This window comes from Propithecus coquereli, unplaced genomic scaffold (genome assembly GCF_000956105.1).
Source record: "Propithecus coquereli isolate 6110/MARCELLA unplaced genomic scaffold, Pcoq_1.0 Scaffold140, whole genome shotgun sequence".
Lineage (NCBI taxonomy): Eukaryota > Metazoa > Chordata > Mammalia > Primates > Indriidae > Propithecus > Propithecus coquereli.
In genome coordinates, this window is record NW_012138303.1 from 5103402 (window position 1) to 5122412 (window position 19011).

The window sequence follows — 19011 nt, forward strand, 5'->3', positions numbered from 1 at the left end:
TTCATAATTTCATGCTTGGCACTTCATAGAAACCAGCCACAGGCTTGATGAAAGTGCCACCTTCTCCTGGGTCGGTGGCTTTTCAGCATCACAGCCGCAGAGCCTACTCTCCTGCTGGACGAGGCGCACACTGAAACCTGAGCCTGGCACAGGAAGCTGGAGGGCGGTCCTTCCCTCTGTGAGCTTTGGTTCCCCTCCTGACCACTCTGCCGATCGTCATATCCTGTCCAGGTCAGCAGGCTATGAGTTTGCATCTGTGCTTTCCTGAAACTGTCCCCGGTTTCTGCATGTCACTTTTGAGTGGGCAGAGGAGGGAGAATCATGTGAGAGATCTCACATCTCTGTTGTACTTTCCAGTTTCCACGCTCCTTCACTCACTCTCTCTGGGCTCCAGCAATCACGGGCATGTCCTTGGGGAAGGGAGCTCTGGGATGGATGGTTACCCCTTCCCTGTGCCAAGGACAGTGCCTGGTGTGATTCCACCCTAGACTCAAACACCCAAAGATCTATCTCAAGTACTATGGTGGCGCGCCCTGGACTGAAACCCTGGCGCACCTCTTTCGTTATTAACGCCCCTTGCATCATCCACTGTGTCATGTGTTGATAACAAGACATTGTTTTGCCTTCAAAAAAAAGCCCATGCTCTGTCGGGGGAGAGGCACACATAAAGCAGCAATTACATTGCAGAGAGAGAATTCTGAGATGGGTAGAGTCCAGGTGGCTTTCAGAGCACGGAGCAGTTCTAACGTAGGGTCTGCCACTACAAGTCTCTTCATCTGTGAAATTAAAATAAAACTGCCTTCTCTCACCCACCTCATGGGTTGTTGGTGCAAAACTGTAGAAAGGATGGGACAGCACTTTGTAACTCTAAAGAGAAACACTGCAGTGACTATGCTGCACAGGAAGTGGCAGTGGGAGGAGGTGGTCCTGCTATAGCTGTTTTGTGTTGCACCCTGGAGGTTTCCTCAGATTTGGGAACTAACCTATGCATCTAGAGCTCAAAGCTGGTCCTAGCTCAGTTTCTCAGCTTCTGAGATGAGAAAAGTAGGACAGGGGAAAAAAAGAGCAGAGCAGCCGCAGGTATCCCAGGTCTTATGCCCGCACAGCAGAACCCCCTAATCCCAAAGGACTGGAAGGTAGGATCTCTCCAGGCAAGGCTGATCCCAGCCTCCTTCCCTGCTGATCTTCCACTACAGTATTGCAGAGCGTGGTTCTTTCTTGGGGTCTAACCTCCATCTCTCCTGCTTTAACATATGATCGTTTCATATTTGGTTGGAGGAGAAAACAAGCCTTTTCTGAAATCTCTTTGTTTAACCCCTTTGAGAAGATGGGGCAGAAAGAAGGCAGGAGTGCTGAAGAAATGCCCAGTGTGCTCACTGTCAATCCGTATAACAAGGACTGTCCGTACTCCTCGTTCCTCACACACAGCCCTCCTGCTCACTGCTCGCCTTGGCCTCAGTCCCTGACTCAGCAGCTGACTCCCTGCCCCTCCCTCTGTCACTCTGGCGGTGTTGCATGGTAAGTGGGTAAGCACGTGGATGCTTCAGCCACACTGCCTAGACTTGAGTCCTGGTTCAGTCCCTAACTCCTTGTTTGGCCTTGGGCAAGTTGACTTTAATGTTCTATGTCTCAGTTTTTCCATTTGGGAAATGGGGAGAACCATAGTTCCTAGTCCACAAGCTTGTAAGTATTCAATGAGATAATCCATATCAAAATAGCATACGGGGCTACCTCCTAGTAAGTCTTCAGTAAGCATTAGCTATTATTTTACTTAATTCATTTAAAACAGCTTCTGATAACTGATAAAAGGCCAGGCCTTGGGTTAGGTGCTAGGGATAAATAGATGAAGTCCCAGTCCCAGTCTTCAGTGAGGGATGTCAGTGAGCCACATGCCTGGACCATCTCTCCTCTTGCCTTCTGTCTTCAGTGTTGATGTTCCAGCTTTCTCCCACTGCAGAAAAGCCACCTGGTCCCTTCAGGTGGGCCACAGCACCCTCATGAGGTGGACACCTCATCTCAGATACCCTGTCTCCTTGTTTCCCTCTGCGGACTCAGATGTGTGCGTGCCACGTGCCAGGCTTAGCGAAGGTGTGGGGGGGATGACAGACACAAAGATGCCTGCTGCACCTGGTCCTGCTTCCATGAGGTTCGCACCACCCATTGTAGACTAGACATCATATAAACATTTCTCGAAAAAAGGCGGGGGGAGCTTGGTAGAGACTCGATATTTTGTCAGTTGCTTAGTAGCTGTGCAAATTAGTATAAACAGATTTACAAAGCTGTTTGGGGGCTATTTTGTGGAAATTAAGGATGGTTTTGATGTAAAACACTATATTATGATATAAAAAGACAGGCTATGCTAACACATTAAGCTGAAAATGATATCGAATTCATACTAGGAACGGAAAGTATGTTGAGAGAACCTCCTGTTATGTGTCCCCGACCTGCTGTAACTAACAGACAGAAGTGACTCCACAGCTAAGCCAGGCAAGTGAATGCAGGAATATTAGTGAATATAGAAAAATTCAGTCTTAGAAGAGACACAAATCTTATCCACACATCCTCTCTGAGTGGCTGTCTTGTTCTACTCGAATTCCTCCAGGGATGGGAAGTACATGCCCTACTGGACATTGCTGCGTAGAATGGACTCTTAGAAAGGACTCAACAAGTATGACAGCCAGTGTAATCTTAGACACTCCCATTACCCTGCTCCATTACCTATGTTAGCTTTTTTGCAAGTTCTCCTCTTACACATGCCCTTACTTCCCGACTTCCCCTCCTTTGGATATGCTCATTCCCTGTACACCTCTAGCTATTATTTTCCCTCTTTCTGATCCTTCCTTAAGTTACATCTGCTCTATGATCCACATTTCTCATCCCAAGTCCTCCAGTGAGGACTGAAGATGAAGAAGACTCTGTGCCTCTAACGGAGTAGTTCTCAATGAGGGCGCCATATCCCTGGTGTGCTGCACACCCCGTAAAGGTATGTCATCTAATCTTGAACGAGATATTTTGTTTGTTAATTGATATAGTAATGTCTGTAAGACAGCAAACCGTGTTTAGAAAGTCATGCAAAGTGGTCTGAAGTAGAGTACAAACTGCTGCAAGAACTAAGTTGCAAGGCATGATGTTAAAGACGAACATAAAAGGGAGATGATATTTTTACTGAAACATGCAAGAAATTAACTTCCTGAGAATTTAACAGCATAGTCAGAGTTATAAACAGTTCTGGTCAAATGTAAACAAGTGGTGGAGGGTGACCAAGAGAATTGTGTAATATCTGTGAATGTTAATTTCATACAGTACATTGCCACCACCACAGAGAGGTCAAGTGTTTTAATTTCCTTGTTATGAACTCCTGCCTCTGATGATCAAGTGTGGCTGCAATTTTGTAAGATCCCAAAGGGGAGGGGGCGACAGCACCTCTTTCTGCACTTCCTCAACCTCCAGGAAGAGTCTGAGAAGTTTAGCCAATAGCAAAATTAGGGGACATTCCCAAGAACTCCCTCACTTCTGACATTACTTTGCAAGTTCAGGGACTTCCCAAAACTAAAATCACTCACTAGATAATTCACTAGAAAGACTCACAGAATTCATGGGAAGCTGCTATACTCATACAGTTCCTTACAGGGAAAGGATACAGATTAAAATCAGCCAAGGGAAGAGACAGAGAAACAGAGTCCAGATGGGTTCCAAACACAGAGTTTCCAGTTGTCCTCTGCCCATAGAGTCATGGACAGTGTTAACTATTGCTGGCAATGATATGTGGCAATACACAGTTGCCAATCAGGGAAGGTCATCAAAGCCTTAGTGTCCAGAGTCAGAATTGGAGTTCCATCATGGAGGCATGGTTAACTGCCCCTCTGGCTGATCTCAGTTTTCAGCTCTTCAGGAGGCCGAGCTGATACTGTGGGACCCAAAACCCCCACCCTAAATCACATGGTTACCATCTGGCTAGTACAAGGCTGCCTGGTAAACAAAGACATTCCTATCAGGCATGACATTTCAAGGGCTTAGAGATTACCTCCTAGAAGCCAAGGGCAAAGGCCACAACTCTCTTTGGATGAGGCTGAATTCTTTACAACATAGGATCTTTAAAAGGGTTGGTAAAATACCCTCCCCCAAAAGTTAACTGAATTGAAGGAAAAGGCAGAAATACGGTGTCTTACTTCATCTGGCTGCTATAACAAAATATCATAGACTGGGTGGCTTCAAAACAACAGAAATTTACTTCATACAGTTCTGGAGGCTGGGAAGTCCAAGGTCAAGACGCCATCAGATTCAATGTCTGGTGAGGCCTGCTTCCTGGCTCGTAGATGGCACCTTCTCACTGTGTCCTCAGACAGTGGAAGGGGTGAAGAGGAAGCTCTCTTTTCTATTAGTGCTCTTTAATAAGGGCACTAATCCCATTCATGAAGGCCCCACCCTCATAACCCCTGAAAGGTCTCACCTCCTAATGTCATTACCTTGGGAGTCAGGATTTCAACATACGCATTTGGGGAGACACAAACATTCAGACCATAGCATAGGGATCAAGTTTAATTTAAAGTGTAAATACAAGTTTTTTTAGTCAAATGGTGGCTAGCAATGTGAGTCCTGCATCTAACCACCACACCCTCCTTATTTCCATGGAAGAGACCATGGAAATATGAAATAAGTGGAAACCTGGACAAGCGTTGGTGACGTGGAAGGAAGCCATCTTTGGGTCAGTTTGCTTGTTAGAGAGATAAAGCTGTCCAGATCGGACAGGAGTGAAGGTGAGTGAGGACAGCTTCTAGGCTCACTCTCCCAGGAGGGAACGCTACATCCAGGAGGTGAGTGGTGTGAGCCCTGCAGTCAGAGAGCTGGGTAAGGGAGCACCACCGGCAAGGCCAGGACTGGAAGTTTTATTTAATGTCTCGAAAAAGTCAGAAAATAATATCGGTAGTGTTAAAGAGGGCGTAGATTATGACGCAAGAATCTATAGCCATTTTTAGTTGTTATTTTGTACAAGGGGAAAGAAAAACCCAACATTCTCAGATGTATGAAAAATATGCCTCCCTTGTGAAGCTGTAGTTGTTAGAGCAATAACTGAGTGAAATATGAATAGATAGATTCAATGCATATTTAGACTGATAAGTCAATTGCTTATATTTATGTATATGCATGTGTGTATAACTCTATGTATATCCATGTATCTCTCTCTCTCTATATCTCTCTCAACTTTCTCTTCTTGATATTAGAAAAATTCCCTCATGAATAACATGATATGGTATAAATTAAGCCACAGAGAAACAGTAAACCATTTAGGGACCACATGTGAAAAGAAAAAAGCACAAAAAACACAATTTGGGGAAATACCAATAAAAAGAATGAACACAAGAAATAGAATCAGAGCAGGAGAAAGAAAATAAGAGTGGTGTTGTGGAGAACAAGAGAACATAAAGTGCTGTGGGAGGAATGATAAATGGGTCAAATGCTGAGGGGAAGCCCAGGAAGATGAGGGCTAAAAATGGCCATTGGATTTGGCACTGGGTCATAGTTTGGGTGGCTCAGGGAGGACAGGGCTGCCTGTCTGTCCTGGATGGGAGATGAAGGGACAGGAATAGTGATTGCAGACTCTTCTTTCAAAGAACCAGATTTCTACTGGAAGGAGAGAAGGAGAATAGACTTAATAAGGGATTTGTTTCTTTTTAAAAATGAGAGTGAGCTAAACAACCTTATGGCTACTACCATAGACAGAGACTACCTTTTTCTGAAACGGGCGGAAGCAAGGTTAAGGTGGCCTACATAGACCTATTTTTCTGCAGGGCAGGCAGTTGACTGATTTTTATGATTGATGCCTGGTCGTATCTGTGGATTGGGCAAGTTCCCTTGTTTTTAGAGAAATCACCTTCTCTTAGACTCCTTTCTGACTGAGCCTTCCCATTTTTCTCTTCAGGATCCCTTTCTTCTGCTGCCTCTCAAATGTTAGACTTATTCCAGGACATTGTCCTGGGTCCCCTTGTTATTTCAGTCCCCTTGGGCAATAGCCTCTAAACTGGAGCCTACTCAGGCAGTGTTGTATTGCCCCCTGCTGGAACCAGTGAGAGGCCAGCCAGCAATAGTAATGGCCCTAGTCCTCATGGGGTTGAAAATGCTTCTGCAAAAACAGTGGGTAGCAGCCCTTTCGAAGACTTCTGGCAGGAGGACTGCACTCTTCTGCCTGGGTGCTTCAACCTCCATTTTCTCTTATCCTTATCCTCCAGAATCTGGAGCTCAGAGAGGGTGGGTATCTTTTCTGCATCCTAGCTACCTGTTTGCATCCACGCTATCTTCTGGGAGACAGACTTTGTTCCTATCTTTGCTCTCATGTCATGAAGAAAATTTATTGGAATGGCTTGGCTTTCTCTAACTCTCCATGCCCTTCCAAAGCTGTGCCCATTATGGAATTCAAGACCCCGCTTGAAGAGAGATCAAGGTGTCTATCTTCTCATGTCCTCAGCTCAATACCATCCTCCTCCTTGAATGTTTTTAAGCTACTGAGGGACTCTCATATTGTTTCCTGTGTGTTTTCCATTTTCCTATAGGCACACTGCAGACTCCTTGATGCCAGAGACCTTGGTAATCCCAGAGGTTGTGTGCATGGTGGTTAGGCATGCTGGCTCTAGCATCAGACAGATGTGGATTTGAATTTTCATTGTGGCTCTAATTAGCTAAGTAATTGGGTAACCCATTTAACTTCTCTGAACCTCAGTTTTCTCTTCTGTAAAATGGGAGTAGTGTTTATAAGTATCCTCATGAGGACATTGGAGGATTAAAGGAGATAATGTAGGTAAAGGTCCTGGAAAATATCTGACTTAGTAGATACTCAGAAAATAATAGCTTCTGTCATTACCATCACCTTGTGAAAGGCAGGCAGTAGATTGAGTGCCCACCAGATTAGATACTGAGAGGAGACGGTATTTTGATTCACATGATGAGGTTTGTTGACCTGTACTGTTGCTCCACAAATTAATATTACCATATTAGAGACAGAAATGATCTCAGGAGTTTTTCAGGGCTTTGCCCTGAAGGAATATGTGAGCGTGTTAGTTTGCATATCAAAAGCTGCTCTACCTCAGGAGGACATCTCAAAGGTCAGTAGCAGCTACTTTTCAAGGTGACGCTGCAGTCTCAAACCCTTGGTTCTCACCTGCGTTGAAGGACAAAGCAAGGTCTGCATGGAACCATGGGATGAGAGCTGATCAAAGAGTCTCCACCCGAGAGACAGACACCTGTGGCTAAGAACAATTAGCCCAAGGGACAGTTCCTGCTTGACTTCGGACGACCTGTCTCCATTTGCAATAACTAGATAAAGAAATATGGAGCCACTATATCTCTGTTTAACCCTTCTGTTAAGTGATAGCTTTATCTTAGAATTTAGAAGTTTGTCTTTGAAAGATTTTGTAACCAGAGTTAATTAAGGGATCTATAGAAGGCTTTTGAAAGACTTTTAATCTAAAACAAACTACCCGTTATTATGTAAATCTGTTACCCCTGGCAACCTATCTCTGTACCTATAAATACCCATGTAAAACTTCATTCCTGGCCTCACATTTGACAGGGATATTGTGGGGACCCCGGAGTACCCCCGCTTTGCCTTTTCTTTATAAATCTATAAAACCATACCTTCGTCTCTGTGTATTCTTTTATTTCTATTATTTTCCATTTTCTATTATTTTCTTATCCTTTGCCACGACCCCTGCCTAAGGAACCTGATTTTTTGCTGGGAGCATAGCTAACTCCCCGCACTGTACCTCATCTTCTGGAGTCTTTGCCGCACCACCTCTGGGCATGCTTAGACTGCCCGGACTTCCGCAACCAGGGCTATGGTGCAAGACCCACTGATTCACCCACAGCCTGGTGGTGGTTTCTGAGCCTTTATCTGTCACTTCTCTCAGACTTGTTTTTGAATCTGTTTGGAGGCCCACGTAGCCAGCTCTGCACCTCAGAACGGGCACTTTAGCAATACATTGGTGCCTGCTGCCACCATGGGGAAGGAGGAAGATTCCTTAGTTGAAGTTTATCTCCCATTTCTTTGTTTCAACACCAGGCCACATCACATAGACATCAATTCACCACATCTAAGCAGATCTTTGAGAATTATAAGGGATTCTGTTTAATTATCAACCTACAAGGAAGAGGCTGAAGCATAAAATATGATTTAAAGAGTTTACTTGAGGTCCCACAACCACTACTCCATATGCCCCATCCTGGAAGATCCCTGGTGGAGCAGCTGCCACAAAAATAAAAATAAAATAAAATTTCAAAATGAGTTTACTTGAGCCAAAGTGAGGACAGCTGCCCAGAAGACTAAGACCCAACTAACCCTGGAGATGAGCTCTGTTTGGCTTTTTTTACAAGCAGGTTTTTAAAGGCAAAAAAGGGGGATAGGGAATGGGCTGATACAAAAGTTTTTTGTCCAGAATTCTCATTGGTTTATAGAAATAACATTCCTTGATCAGTGATTGGCTATACTTGGTTAAGCTATTGGGCGACAGGGTCTGGCACAGCACTGTTAGGTTAATTCATAGCTACTGTGGCAATAGCAAGCAGTTTCAAGAGGTGAACACAGAGCTCAAAGAGGGGGAGTAGGACTCAATTGCCATCTCACTTTAATGCTCCTTTTGGCCTGATAATTTGAAAGAGCTTGTATTCCTCAGGTAAAAGTTCTTTTCTTTCCTCATTTCTCCCTTTTGATCAAAAATTTTTCTTCTTGCAAGCATTGATGATCAAAATCTGAGTGTCAAGGTGTCCCTTGTCACCAGGAAAACTCATTCTTGGATAGTCCTGTTCCATGCCTCCTCCAGGCTACTGGAAGCCTAACATGATGTATCCGGTGGATTCAGCCACAGGCCCCACTGGGCTGCTTTCACCGATCCGTGCACTCCTCCCTCTGAGGAGTGGAGCCTGCCATCCAAAGATTTATCCTCCCTTCCCTCAGGCCCTGCCCTTCATTTACCCCGCCTTTCCCTTCTGAAAAAGCCTCAAACTCTTTCACATCCCATTTATTCCTACATCCCCAGCAGCCATTCCATCTCCACCTTCTCCGAAGAAAGTCAGTACTGTGAGGGGAAGGGGGAAGTTTCCCCTTTTCCCAAAAAGTTTGCTGAAAAATCAACTCACAATTAAGGCAGATTAATAAGAGGAAGGAAAGTCAATTGTTCTTTGATGTGTCCATCTGGTTATGCAGGTAGAGGGAAAGCCCCTTCCAAGAGCCCGTTGATCTCTAAGGGCCTTTAATTCAAAATACTCTTGGAGTCATGTTTTGGGGTGAAATTTCCTGAGCTCCTTCATTTCCCCTGTCTGGAACTTCCCTAGAATTTTCACACATTAAAAGTTGAGTTGGTGGCTGTGGAGAGAGAGATCTGGTTACTACTCAAGTAACAAGAGATCTGAAAAAGGAGACAAGAACATAGATTAGAATGAGAATCAGTAAGTAGAAAAGAACAGATTTAAGCACATTTCCCCACACCCCATTACACCGGTGTCCCATTCTTGGGAAGTGGTCTTCATTAATCTGATGGAGAATATTTAGCTTGTCTTTTAAGAGATATAAAACATAGTCTTTACTTATCCTGAGTAGTTTATGTAGAAACAGCATTTTCCCCAGTAATAACTCAAGTTCCTCCCTGTTGGGCTGTCAAGTCATCCAGGATGTGGCAGTTTTCAAAGACAACTGAGGCTAGGCTGTTGACTTCTAACCAAAGTGCTCCCAATGCTTGCATAGTGATATTGAACTCTTTTTCTACTACTATGGAGAGATTCAAAACTGTCTTTTCAATCCCATTAGTTCCAAATGCCAGGAAAAGAATCCTAAGCATCAAAAGAAACTAAGAATTGTGATATACAAGTGGGTTTTTAAAATAATATCGTGTCTAGTATGTTTGTGTGGTACCTCTTTATGAACGAAAGAGCCCAAGTTTGTAGCTTGGCTGGCATTTAAAGTGGAGTACCTGGTAACAGAGGGTGTCAGATAACCAAGTCCGCAGCATCCTGACCACCTAGGTGGGAATCACTTGTACACTTTATCACTACACACAGTAAAAAGACCAGTGTTATTTACAGATAGGGTCAGGCTGGAACCCGTGACCTCCCAGCCTGGAGTTTGCTGTGCATTTTCTTCCACATCTCCAGTTTCTATGTGTCCCAGTCTGTGGGAACAGAACAGGTTGCGAGATATTTGATATAAAAGACTTCGGTCTGGTTCTGGCAGTGATAGGGCTTGGTGTTGTCACCTAACCAAGTTAGTCTAGACTTTCGGTCTGTCCATATGTAATCTTTAGTGTCTGGCAACTGCATAAGGGAAACAAGTCAGCTACCCCAAGTTGCACAGGCCTGGCTTGTGAGCCATCCATAACATCTGCTGATTTAACAAGCATTGACATCATGAGCTTTAATGTCAGCACCATCTAAGAGGTGTAAGAATGTCATCTGTGGTATGAAGCCATAAGGTTTTATTGCAATATTGCCCTAGTATGTCACCCAGAAGAGATAAAAATTCTTTCTAATGACTTTACCTGAACAAAAGACAGTTCTTGAGCTTTCACAGAGGTTTTTCTGTGTCCAGTTGACTCACAACAACAGCATGATTTTTTTTTTCTGGTTGTGGATGCCACATCCTGTCATACATCCGTCTGCCAGGAGGGTTCCACCAGGTACTCAATGGCAGAAACAAAATGAGTTCAGGTTCCTTTGTATGATCTAGATGTTGGCATAAGCAGCAATTAGACTGATTAGTTAGTGTGGCCAGGGCCCTGAAAGACTGGTGCAAAGGGATGCTGGGTCTGTGCCTGACCTGGTGGAAAAACAGTAAGGGTTAGTAAGAGCAGGGCATAGTTTGAAAGAAGAGTCATAGGAGAAGATAGGTTGAGGTAATCTCCACTCAGCTTCCAATATGGAATCCTCAAAGGGGAAGGCTTAAAAGAAGTTGTTTAAAAAAGACCTTTTTATTGGGGGAGAGGGGTAAAAAGGGGAAAAATGGGAAAAGGCAGTTTTTAGATAAAAAAATAGGGTTTCTTGATTTGCAATCTTGAGAAAAAGCTGTCTACTTTGTGAAGACATCTGCTTCAGGGGTCTGAGAACTGGCTCTGGAAATCTTTACTTTCAGGTCACCTGTAGGGGTCATCCTCCAATTGTCTGGGTATAGTTTATGGGGCTCACATGAATCTAGGAAGATTTTCTTTTATTTTGATGGTGGTGTAGGTGGTTAGCAGTACTTCATAAGGGCCTTCCCAACAAGGTGACCGTGCATGTCTTCTTCCAAAAACTTTGATGTACACATGATCTCTTGGTCAAAAAGGGTGGCAAGGCTTGTAAATTGGTAGAGACCACGCTCCTTTCACTTGTCGATGGTATGCTCCAAGCATACTAGTTAGCACCGTATGTAGCTAGACATGGTATTGAATTGTTCACTTAAATCCCTGTAGTGTTCAGCCACCCCAGGAATAGACATTTTAGGTGTCAGTAGGCATGGAGTGACAGAACACCATTTCGAAAGGGGTTAATACATGTCTCTTGTTTGGAGTATTCTACATTTTTATAAGAGCCAAAGGTAATGCTTCTGGCCATTTAAGTCCAGTATCTTGATAGTCTTTTTCCAAAATCATTTTTATTTCTAGATTTTTACACTCCACTTGCCCTGAAGATTGGGGATGATATGGGGTATGAAATTTTAATAAGTACCCCTGAGCCTTTGCAAGCAAGTGGTTTATTTCTGCTGTAAAATGAGTCCCTTGATCTAATTCAATCCATAAAGGAATAGTCTCAGTTATTAATTTCTTTCCACTGTTGTAGTGTCCTCACACCTGTTCGGATAGCATTCAGTCTACCCACTAATCATGCAAACAATAACCAAATAGTGGGAAAAGCCTAAAACTGGAGGTAAACTTATAAAATTAATTTGGACTCCCAGTAAGGGGCAGTCTGGGCCTTTGGAGGTTTCCTGGAGAGTGTTGGTTTCCTCCAGAGATTTGGTGAGATTTACAAATAGTGCCCTGGGAAGTAATTTGGTCAGAGATTTTGTGGATCCCAGGGCAGTACCAACTATTTTTTAGTTCCTTAATTATTCCCCATTTGCACATATGTCCCACATGATGGAAGACAAATGCAAGCCCAAAAGTTTTTAAAAAGGGGGCCACAGGGAGTCTTTTTGACCAATATACAATCCATCTGACAATTGTATAGCACCATTTTGTATCCACCTATCTTTTTTGGATTGTGGGGCATTAGTCTGATGATCACTAATATCAGATGGGGATAAGGGCAGGGTAGTAAATTGAATGGAAAAAGGATAGGGAGGGCCATTTTTGGCCACATATTTAGCAGCCCTATCTGTTCTATCATTTTCTAGGGATATAGTACCTGTTTTCTTAGTGTGGGCTGGACAATGAACAGTAGCAATCTTAGAAGGAAGGCGAATAGGGCAGCATTTATAGGCCCATTGGCAATAGGAGAGTCAGCAGAAGTTAGGAAACTACGAGATTTCCAAATTGTGCCGATTGCATGGCAGATACCAAAGGCAGCTTTTCCTTTTGCCAATGTGCAAGCTCTAGTGTGGGCTATGACAAAATTGACCCAAGGCATTTTGGGGTGAGCTTTTCAGTGACCTGAGATATTTTATGTCCTAAGTAAGCAACAGTCGTCTGTACTCACTGGAATCTAGGTCTAGAGGCTTTATGGTCTCATTCAGCTAGAGTCTTTAAAAGAATGAAAGAGTCTACGAGGGCACCCTGTTACAGAGCAAAAGTTCATCAGTGTACTGAACAAGAGTAGATCCCTGGGTAAATGTTATAGAGTCTAAACCAGCTTTAAGAATTTGAGAGACTATTGAAGGAAAATCACAGTAGCCGAGGTATTTGGGTCCATGTTAATTGTCTCCCTCTGAAGGTGAATTTAAAGAGAAATTGAGAAAGTTGAGCAAAGGTCGATCACTGTATTACTAAAGTCATGCGAACTAAAAGGCATTGGAGTTAATTTCTATCTTCTTGTTAGATATTTGATTTAAGCACTTATTTTCTTAAGCTAATTAATTAGAGCTCATTTACATATTTTGGTAGTGAAATATCATATACACATAACATAAATAGAAACACAGACATACAGACAGAAGCAGATCTAATAGTTCTTATAAAGAATTTTTATTTGCCAGTTGTTAAATATTAATATTTTTATTCAGACTATCAGTCTTTAAATTACCTATTTTACAGTTTTAAGCAATTATTAGCTAGGCAACAATTTGCCTTTAGTAAGATTTTGCCATTTCTGTAAGCATTTGCCACTTCCAGGGCTTAACACTTATACATGATAGGTAGGCATAGCCAGAAAGTAGAGTACTCAGTTCTTCAGAAATTAAGGATCCTAATTTTACCTTGAATCTTGGCTTTGGGTCTCAGAGCTCCATGATCAACTTAGACAACGATTTTTCCTTACCCAAGCACACAAGACAAAGGAACAAAGGGATAGAACACAGAAATCTCTGTGAACTCCTGAAAGCTGGAGTTCGCACCTGCTGTAGTGTTGCCATTCACTGTTCGTTTCTGCCTGACCCAGTCAGACACTCGAGGCCTCTAACTGGATCTAAGCTAATTAATTATTGGCTCCAATCTGATCCCAGACATAGTTTAGTTTCTGTAGCGACTTCTGAACCCAGTTAGGATAAAAAATGTGCTCAAAAATACTCAGAGAGCTCAAAACACAAATCTGTGGAGTTTTGGAATCTGAGAGGGCACTTACGCGAAAGCCCCGGTTGTGTGTAAGCACCCCATTGAGCGAGCAACGAACACGACAGGTCCGGCGGGGACCTCGCTTGGACTCTCAGTGCTCCTGGGGTCTCTGGAAGCTCTGTCTCAGAACCCACTTCGGAAAAATTAAATTTAACAGTTTAATGGAGCAAAGAGTGACTCACAAATTGGTCAGTTGAAACAGAACAGGTTCAGAGAGACTCCAACGCTGGAGAAGATTCATGGACAGAAAAGAGAAAGTGACATGCAGAAAATGGAAGTGAGTAAAGAAACAGCTGGACTGATCATAGGACGGGGCTTGTCTACTTAAATATAGTGCAGGGGAGTGAAACGAGTGGAGCAGACGGTAGCCGGGACAAACAGCTGACATTTTTTATTTTCGAATTTTTAACTAAAGTACCCTTTTAAGTGAAACCAATAAGGCTTAACTGTTAGGTTTGCTCTAGGTGGGAACCCGAAAAGTATCGATAGGACAGAATGCGGTTAATGGAAAACGTAGGCTTGTAAAACAACAGCCGCAGGAGTCTGGAGAGTCCCCCAATGTTGTAAATCTAACAGACAGCTGCAGCCAGCATTCCTATCCCCTCGATAAGGAGAAGCTACCCCCCTCCCTCACCTCTACAGGAGGAGACTGACTCAGGGGTCCCAGAAATTGGTTGTTTAAAAAATTTTATTACGGCAGCTGTTCTGGCCCAGGTTCTCACTTCCCCCAGAGAAGCCCTCTATAAAACCCAAGGCTTTCCCCTCCCTCGGGGTGGACAGTCTTTTTCAGCCTCCACCCATCTGCAACCAGATGCTCAAAATAAACAGGATTTTGCTACACCTAAGGCTTCGTGTGCCTCTCTCTCGGCTCCTGACCTAACATTAACCAAGGCTATAACTTAAATCAAGGAAGCAAGAGGTGTCTTTAAAGAGGTGGAGAACAGTTTTCATGAGATCCAGAAAAGCCACAGAACAACTCAAAGAAAAGTCCGACTAGTCATAAACAAGGTGCAACCCGTATTTTTGTCTAGCCATATATTCTGAGGTCCCAGCTTTTCATAAATGTCTAAAAGCCCTGTATGTCTAAAAGCCCTGTATGTCTTCACAGAATACAGGAAATCAAAAGCTGTGCACGGAAGGGGAAAGAATCAATAAATGGCAAAAGTTACACAAACATCAAACCAGAACAGGCTCATTCCCTGCCTGGGAATCAAACCGAGGCTGCTGAGGCAAAAGCACGAAACTTTAACCACTAAGCTACAAAGTAGACTGGCCTCTGCCATTATTCCCACAGGGACAGTGTTCAAAGGATTTTTACCTTTGTTTTAGATCAAATATTCGCTCTCCAATTGTGTGAAGAGAATTTTAAGGCCAGTGACGACATTATTTGTCTTTCTTTTAATCTATTCGCTCTATTAATACAAATAAGGCAAATGTTTTGAAAAAGAGATCTCTAAAATTTATTTTTTAAAAATTTAGAAGTCATTTAATTGAAAGGATCTATCTTTTGGCTATTAATAATTAGAATTCTCAATGGTCTGTTTATTCCAAATGCATCTCGATCCAGTCCTCTTCATAGAAAACCTAGGTGCTAATGTTTCAGGTTTAGCCTGGAGAGGGCACAGAGAAAGCAGTCCCCAAGACTCCCAAAAGTTCACTCTCAGAAACAGACAAAGAGGACCTTTTAAGACAAAGACTCCTTTAGAGCTTGACACGTTTGGCACAAAGAGTGTGCTGCTTAGAATCTTACGTGTCTCGGACCCCCAGTCTTTCTACGGATTGGCCGTCCGACATGTTCCCCAAAAAAGTACCCCCCAGATGACAGAGACTGAGGAGAAAATTCCCACTTGGTCACAAGACAAGCTGAGGGACATGAAAAAGGGTGAGAGGGGAACCTCATATAGTTTTTTTTCTTTTTAGTTGGGGGGAACCTGCAGCCAAGTTTGTCTCCATAGACTCCGGTCCAGTCAGAACCATGTAACTGGCCAGCCTGCAGGACTGGCTCAAACTGTGGGCTTATGGGGGTGCTAGGCCCATGTTCTACCCTATGGTGACCCTCTTTATGACAAAAAGACACAGAAACAACAAAAGAAATTAACAATGACAACAACAAAAAAGGCTATTTCTGAGAGGAGAGGGAATCAGACAATATGAATATTCATACCACAAAGTACCAAAAAGTATACCAATACCAGAGTCACTATACAAAGACTAGTCACACATAAAAACCTTTTCTCTCATTAATCTTAAATTTGGAAAGACAAAAGAGGCAACGATCTTTTACCGTCTGCTCATCCAGAGGCAGTAGAGAGACCGAGGAAAACCAGGAGTCTGACTGGTAAGTTAAAGCATCTTACTGTGTTGCCGGCTGGTCAGATTCTCAATTCTCCTCACTGTGGCTTTCAGGAGAGCAGAGCAGCTTTGAAGGTCCTGCCCCCTACGTCAAACTGTGGATTAAAGGAGATTGACAGGCCTTGGAAGGGGCTGTCCCTCTATCTGCATAACCAGATGGACCCATCGAAAGAGGGGAAACTTCCCCTTCCCCCCACCCCAAAGTTCCCTGAAAGATCAATTCACAGTTAAGGCAGATTAATAAGAGGAAGAGGTTTATTTATTGCGGGCAAGGGGAGGATCACAGAGTGATTACCCCAAATCCCAGTGAGGTCCTGACATTTTTATTACCTCCTTTTAGAGGGGAGGGGGAGATGAAGAATATAGGTAATTCTGTTTAGGGGCAATAAATGGTTGCTAGGGAGGATGAATAGATGGGGGAAACAGATTGACTTGTAAATTAACCTGAAAGACAGGTATTATGTTTAAAATTATTTGGGCCAGCTCTGGTTGCATTCTTGATCTTCTTTCCCGCAATATATTTAGATAACAGGGAGGGCAAGGGGTGTCAACTGTTCTTTTGTTGGGTCCATCTGGTTGTACAAATGGAGGGAAAGCCCCTTCCAAGGACTGTTGATCTCTTTTAATTAAAAATACTCTTCATACCAAAAAGTCATATTTTGGGGTGACATTTCCTGAGCTCCCTCATACCCTTTAGCCTCTGATAAGTCCCCATGCAAATACAAGTTAGAAACAACCCAAATGTGCAATAATAAAGAATAACGTAAGCAAGTGTAGTGTATCTGTATTAACAAATATTAGGCTTCCGTTCAAAATCTTATTTTTGAAGAAAGCTTAATATCATGAGACAATACTCATGTGACAAAGACTCATATATATACAGTTTCTATGCCACGAGATCCCAGTTACCTAATATGTGCATAAGCATAGAGGAAGGTACTAGAAGGGAATACTTTCACTGTAAAGTAAACAGTGCTTTTTTTCTGGGCAAAGAGATTATGGATGATTTTTACTTTCAACTTTCTTTTTTAGGTAAATATTCCATAATATACATGCATTCTTTCAAATTAGATACCTCCTAACAGTATCTTCCCCCTGTCTAGCAGCTTGTACTCATCCCCACAGAGCAGCAACTTCTACTAAGTGATAAGAACGAGACTCCAGTGGAGCCAGGAACAAGGAGCCTAGGAGCAGGGGAGGTGGTTCTAGAAGGATTGCTACAGGGGATAAATCTTGAGCAACTTTTGAAGGACGTCCAGCTAGCCAAGTAGAGGAGGGGAAGAGGTAATTTAGGCAGAGGAAACAGTAAGCACAAAGCATGGAGACAAGAAAGAAGTGGCTCCAGCCTGGTCAGACCAAGTTCTGGAGGACAGGGGCCAGTCTCACTGTCCTCGGCATCCAGATGGACGTGCAGAATACATGCACCTAGCACACAGTGGGCACTGTACGCGTCGATGGAATCAATGAACAGGATGATGATAACCCACCTTAGCATCCTCATTCATAGCTCGCCTCACTGCCCCACCATCAGGGGGCCCTCTTTCAAACTACACACATTTTAGAGGGAAGGAGACAACGTCAAATCATCACCTGCTATCGCCATCCATTCTTAGCTCAAATTCCTGGAATAGCCAAACTTGAGGAGTCGGCTTTAGAGAGTTGGAGGAAAAGCTCTAGGGCGTGGGGCACCATGGGGAGGGTGGTCCTGGGCACAAAGCCAGAGGGAGGCTTGAGGGCAGCCCGTGGGCTAAGTGGGCAGGAGAGGGGGCCAGCGAGGCTGCTGGTGTTGTAACAATGCTCTAGACACAGACCTACTCTCAGCCCTTCGGCTCCCCTGCTTCTCAGTGAGACTTACCACCAGGTGGCTGCCTCTCCACAGCTCCAGACCTTTTGGACCCCAGTCTCTGCTCTCCTGTCTGCACTGGAGAGCTCAGTTCCGCCCTTGCTCTCTCCTCCCACTTCCTAAGGACAGCCCGTTGAGCCTGGCGGGGACAGGGCTTCTCAGAGATTTCGAGGGCTGAGCAAAGCCGACCCACAGTTTACTTCCTTCCTTTTCCCCTCCTCCCCTCCTGGGACTCTGCCTCCTCCTCCTCCTTAGCTCCCATTATGTGGTTTGCTTCAGTCTTCCCTAGTTATCTCCACCCCAGCCTTGGTCATCTACTCCGGTCCCATCTTCTCATCTAGTCTGAAGATTTGCTATGCGCCCCAGGCAGGGGCGGAAGAGCTGAGGACTGGGGTTGGTCTGACCCTGAGTTTCAGGCCATTGAGAATACGCCTCACAGGACTGTGCGGCGATCACAGGCATGTGGAGTGCCACACTCAATTAAAGGTATTGCCCTGACTCAGCTGATCCTTTGGGGAGGATGAGTGCTTTTCAATTATTTATTTATTATTGTTCAAGAAGTTAATGTACTTAATCCTTTATTTTTACTCCAAAATGGGTAATTTATCTTTTAATTGCCATCCAAGTATTGTTTGTTACAGGTTGCTAACATTAAGTTACAGTGTCTCTCTTCTTTTTAAATTAAACACGAACATTTTATCCTTTTCTTGCTGGAGAAGCAGGGTTGTGTCCTAAGATTAAATCTATTCATTAGAAAAAAATATAACATATAGTTTCAAAGTGTCACCAATTTGACCAAGAGGAATTTGATTCTGGTGCTGTTTTAAATTTTAATTGCCATCCAAGTATTGTTTGTTACAGGTTGCTAACATTAAGTTACAGTGTCTCTCTTCTTTTAAAATTAAACATGAACATTTTATCCTTTTCTTGCTGGAGAAGCAGGGTTGTGTCCTAAGATTAAATCTATTCATTAGAAAAATATATAACATATAGTTCCAAAGTGTCACCAATTTGACCAAGAGGAATTTGATTCTGGTGCTGTTTTAAATTTTGCTTTTTAAGCTTCTTTTTCTTTTCATGTTTGTGTTTTTT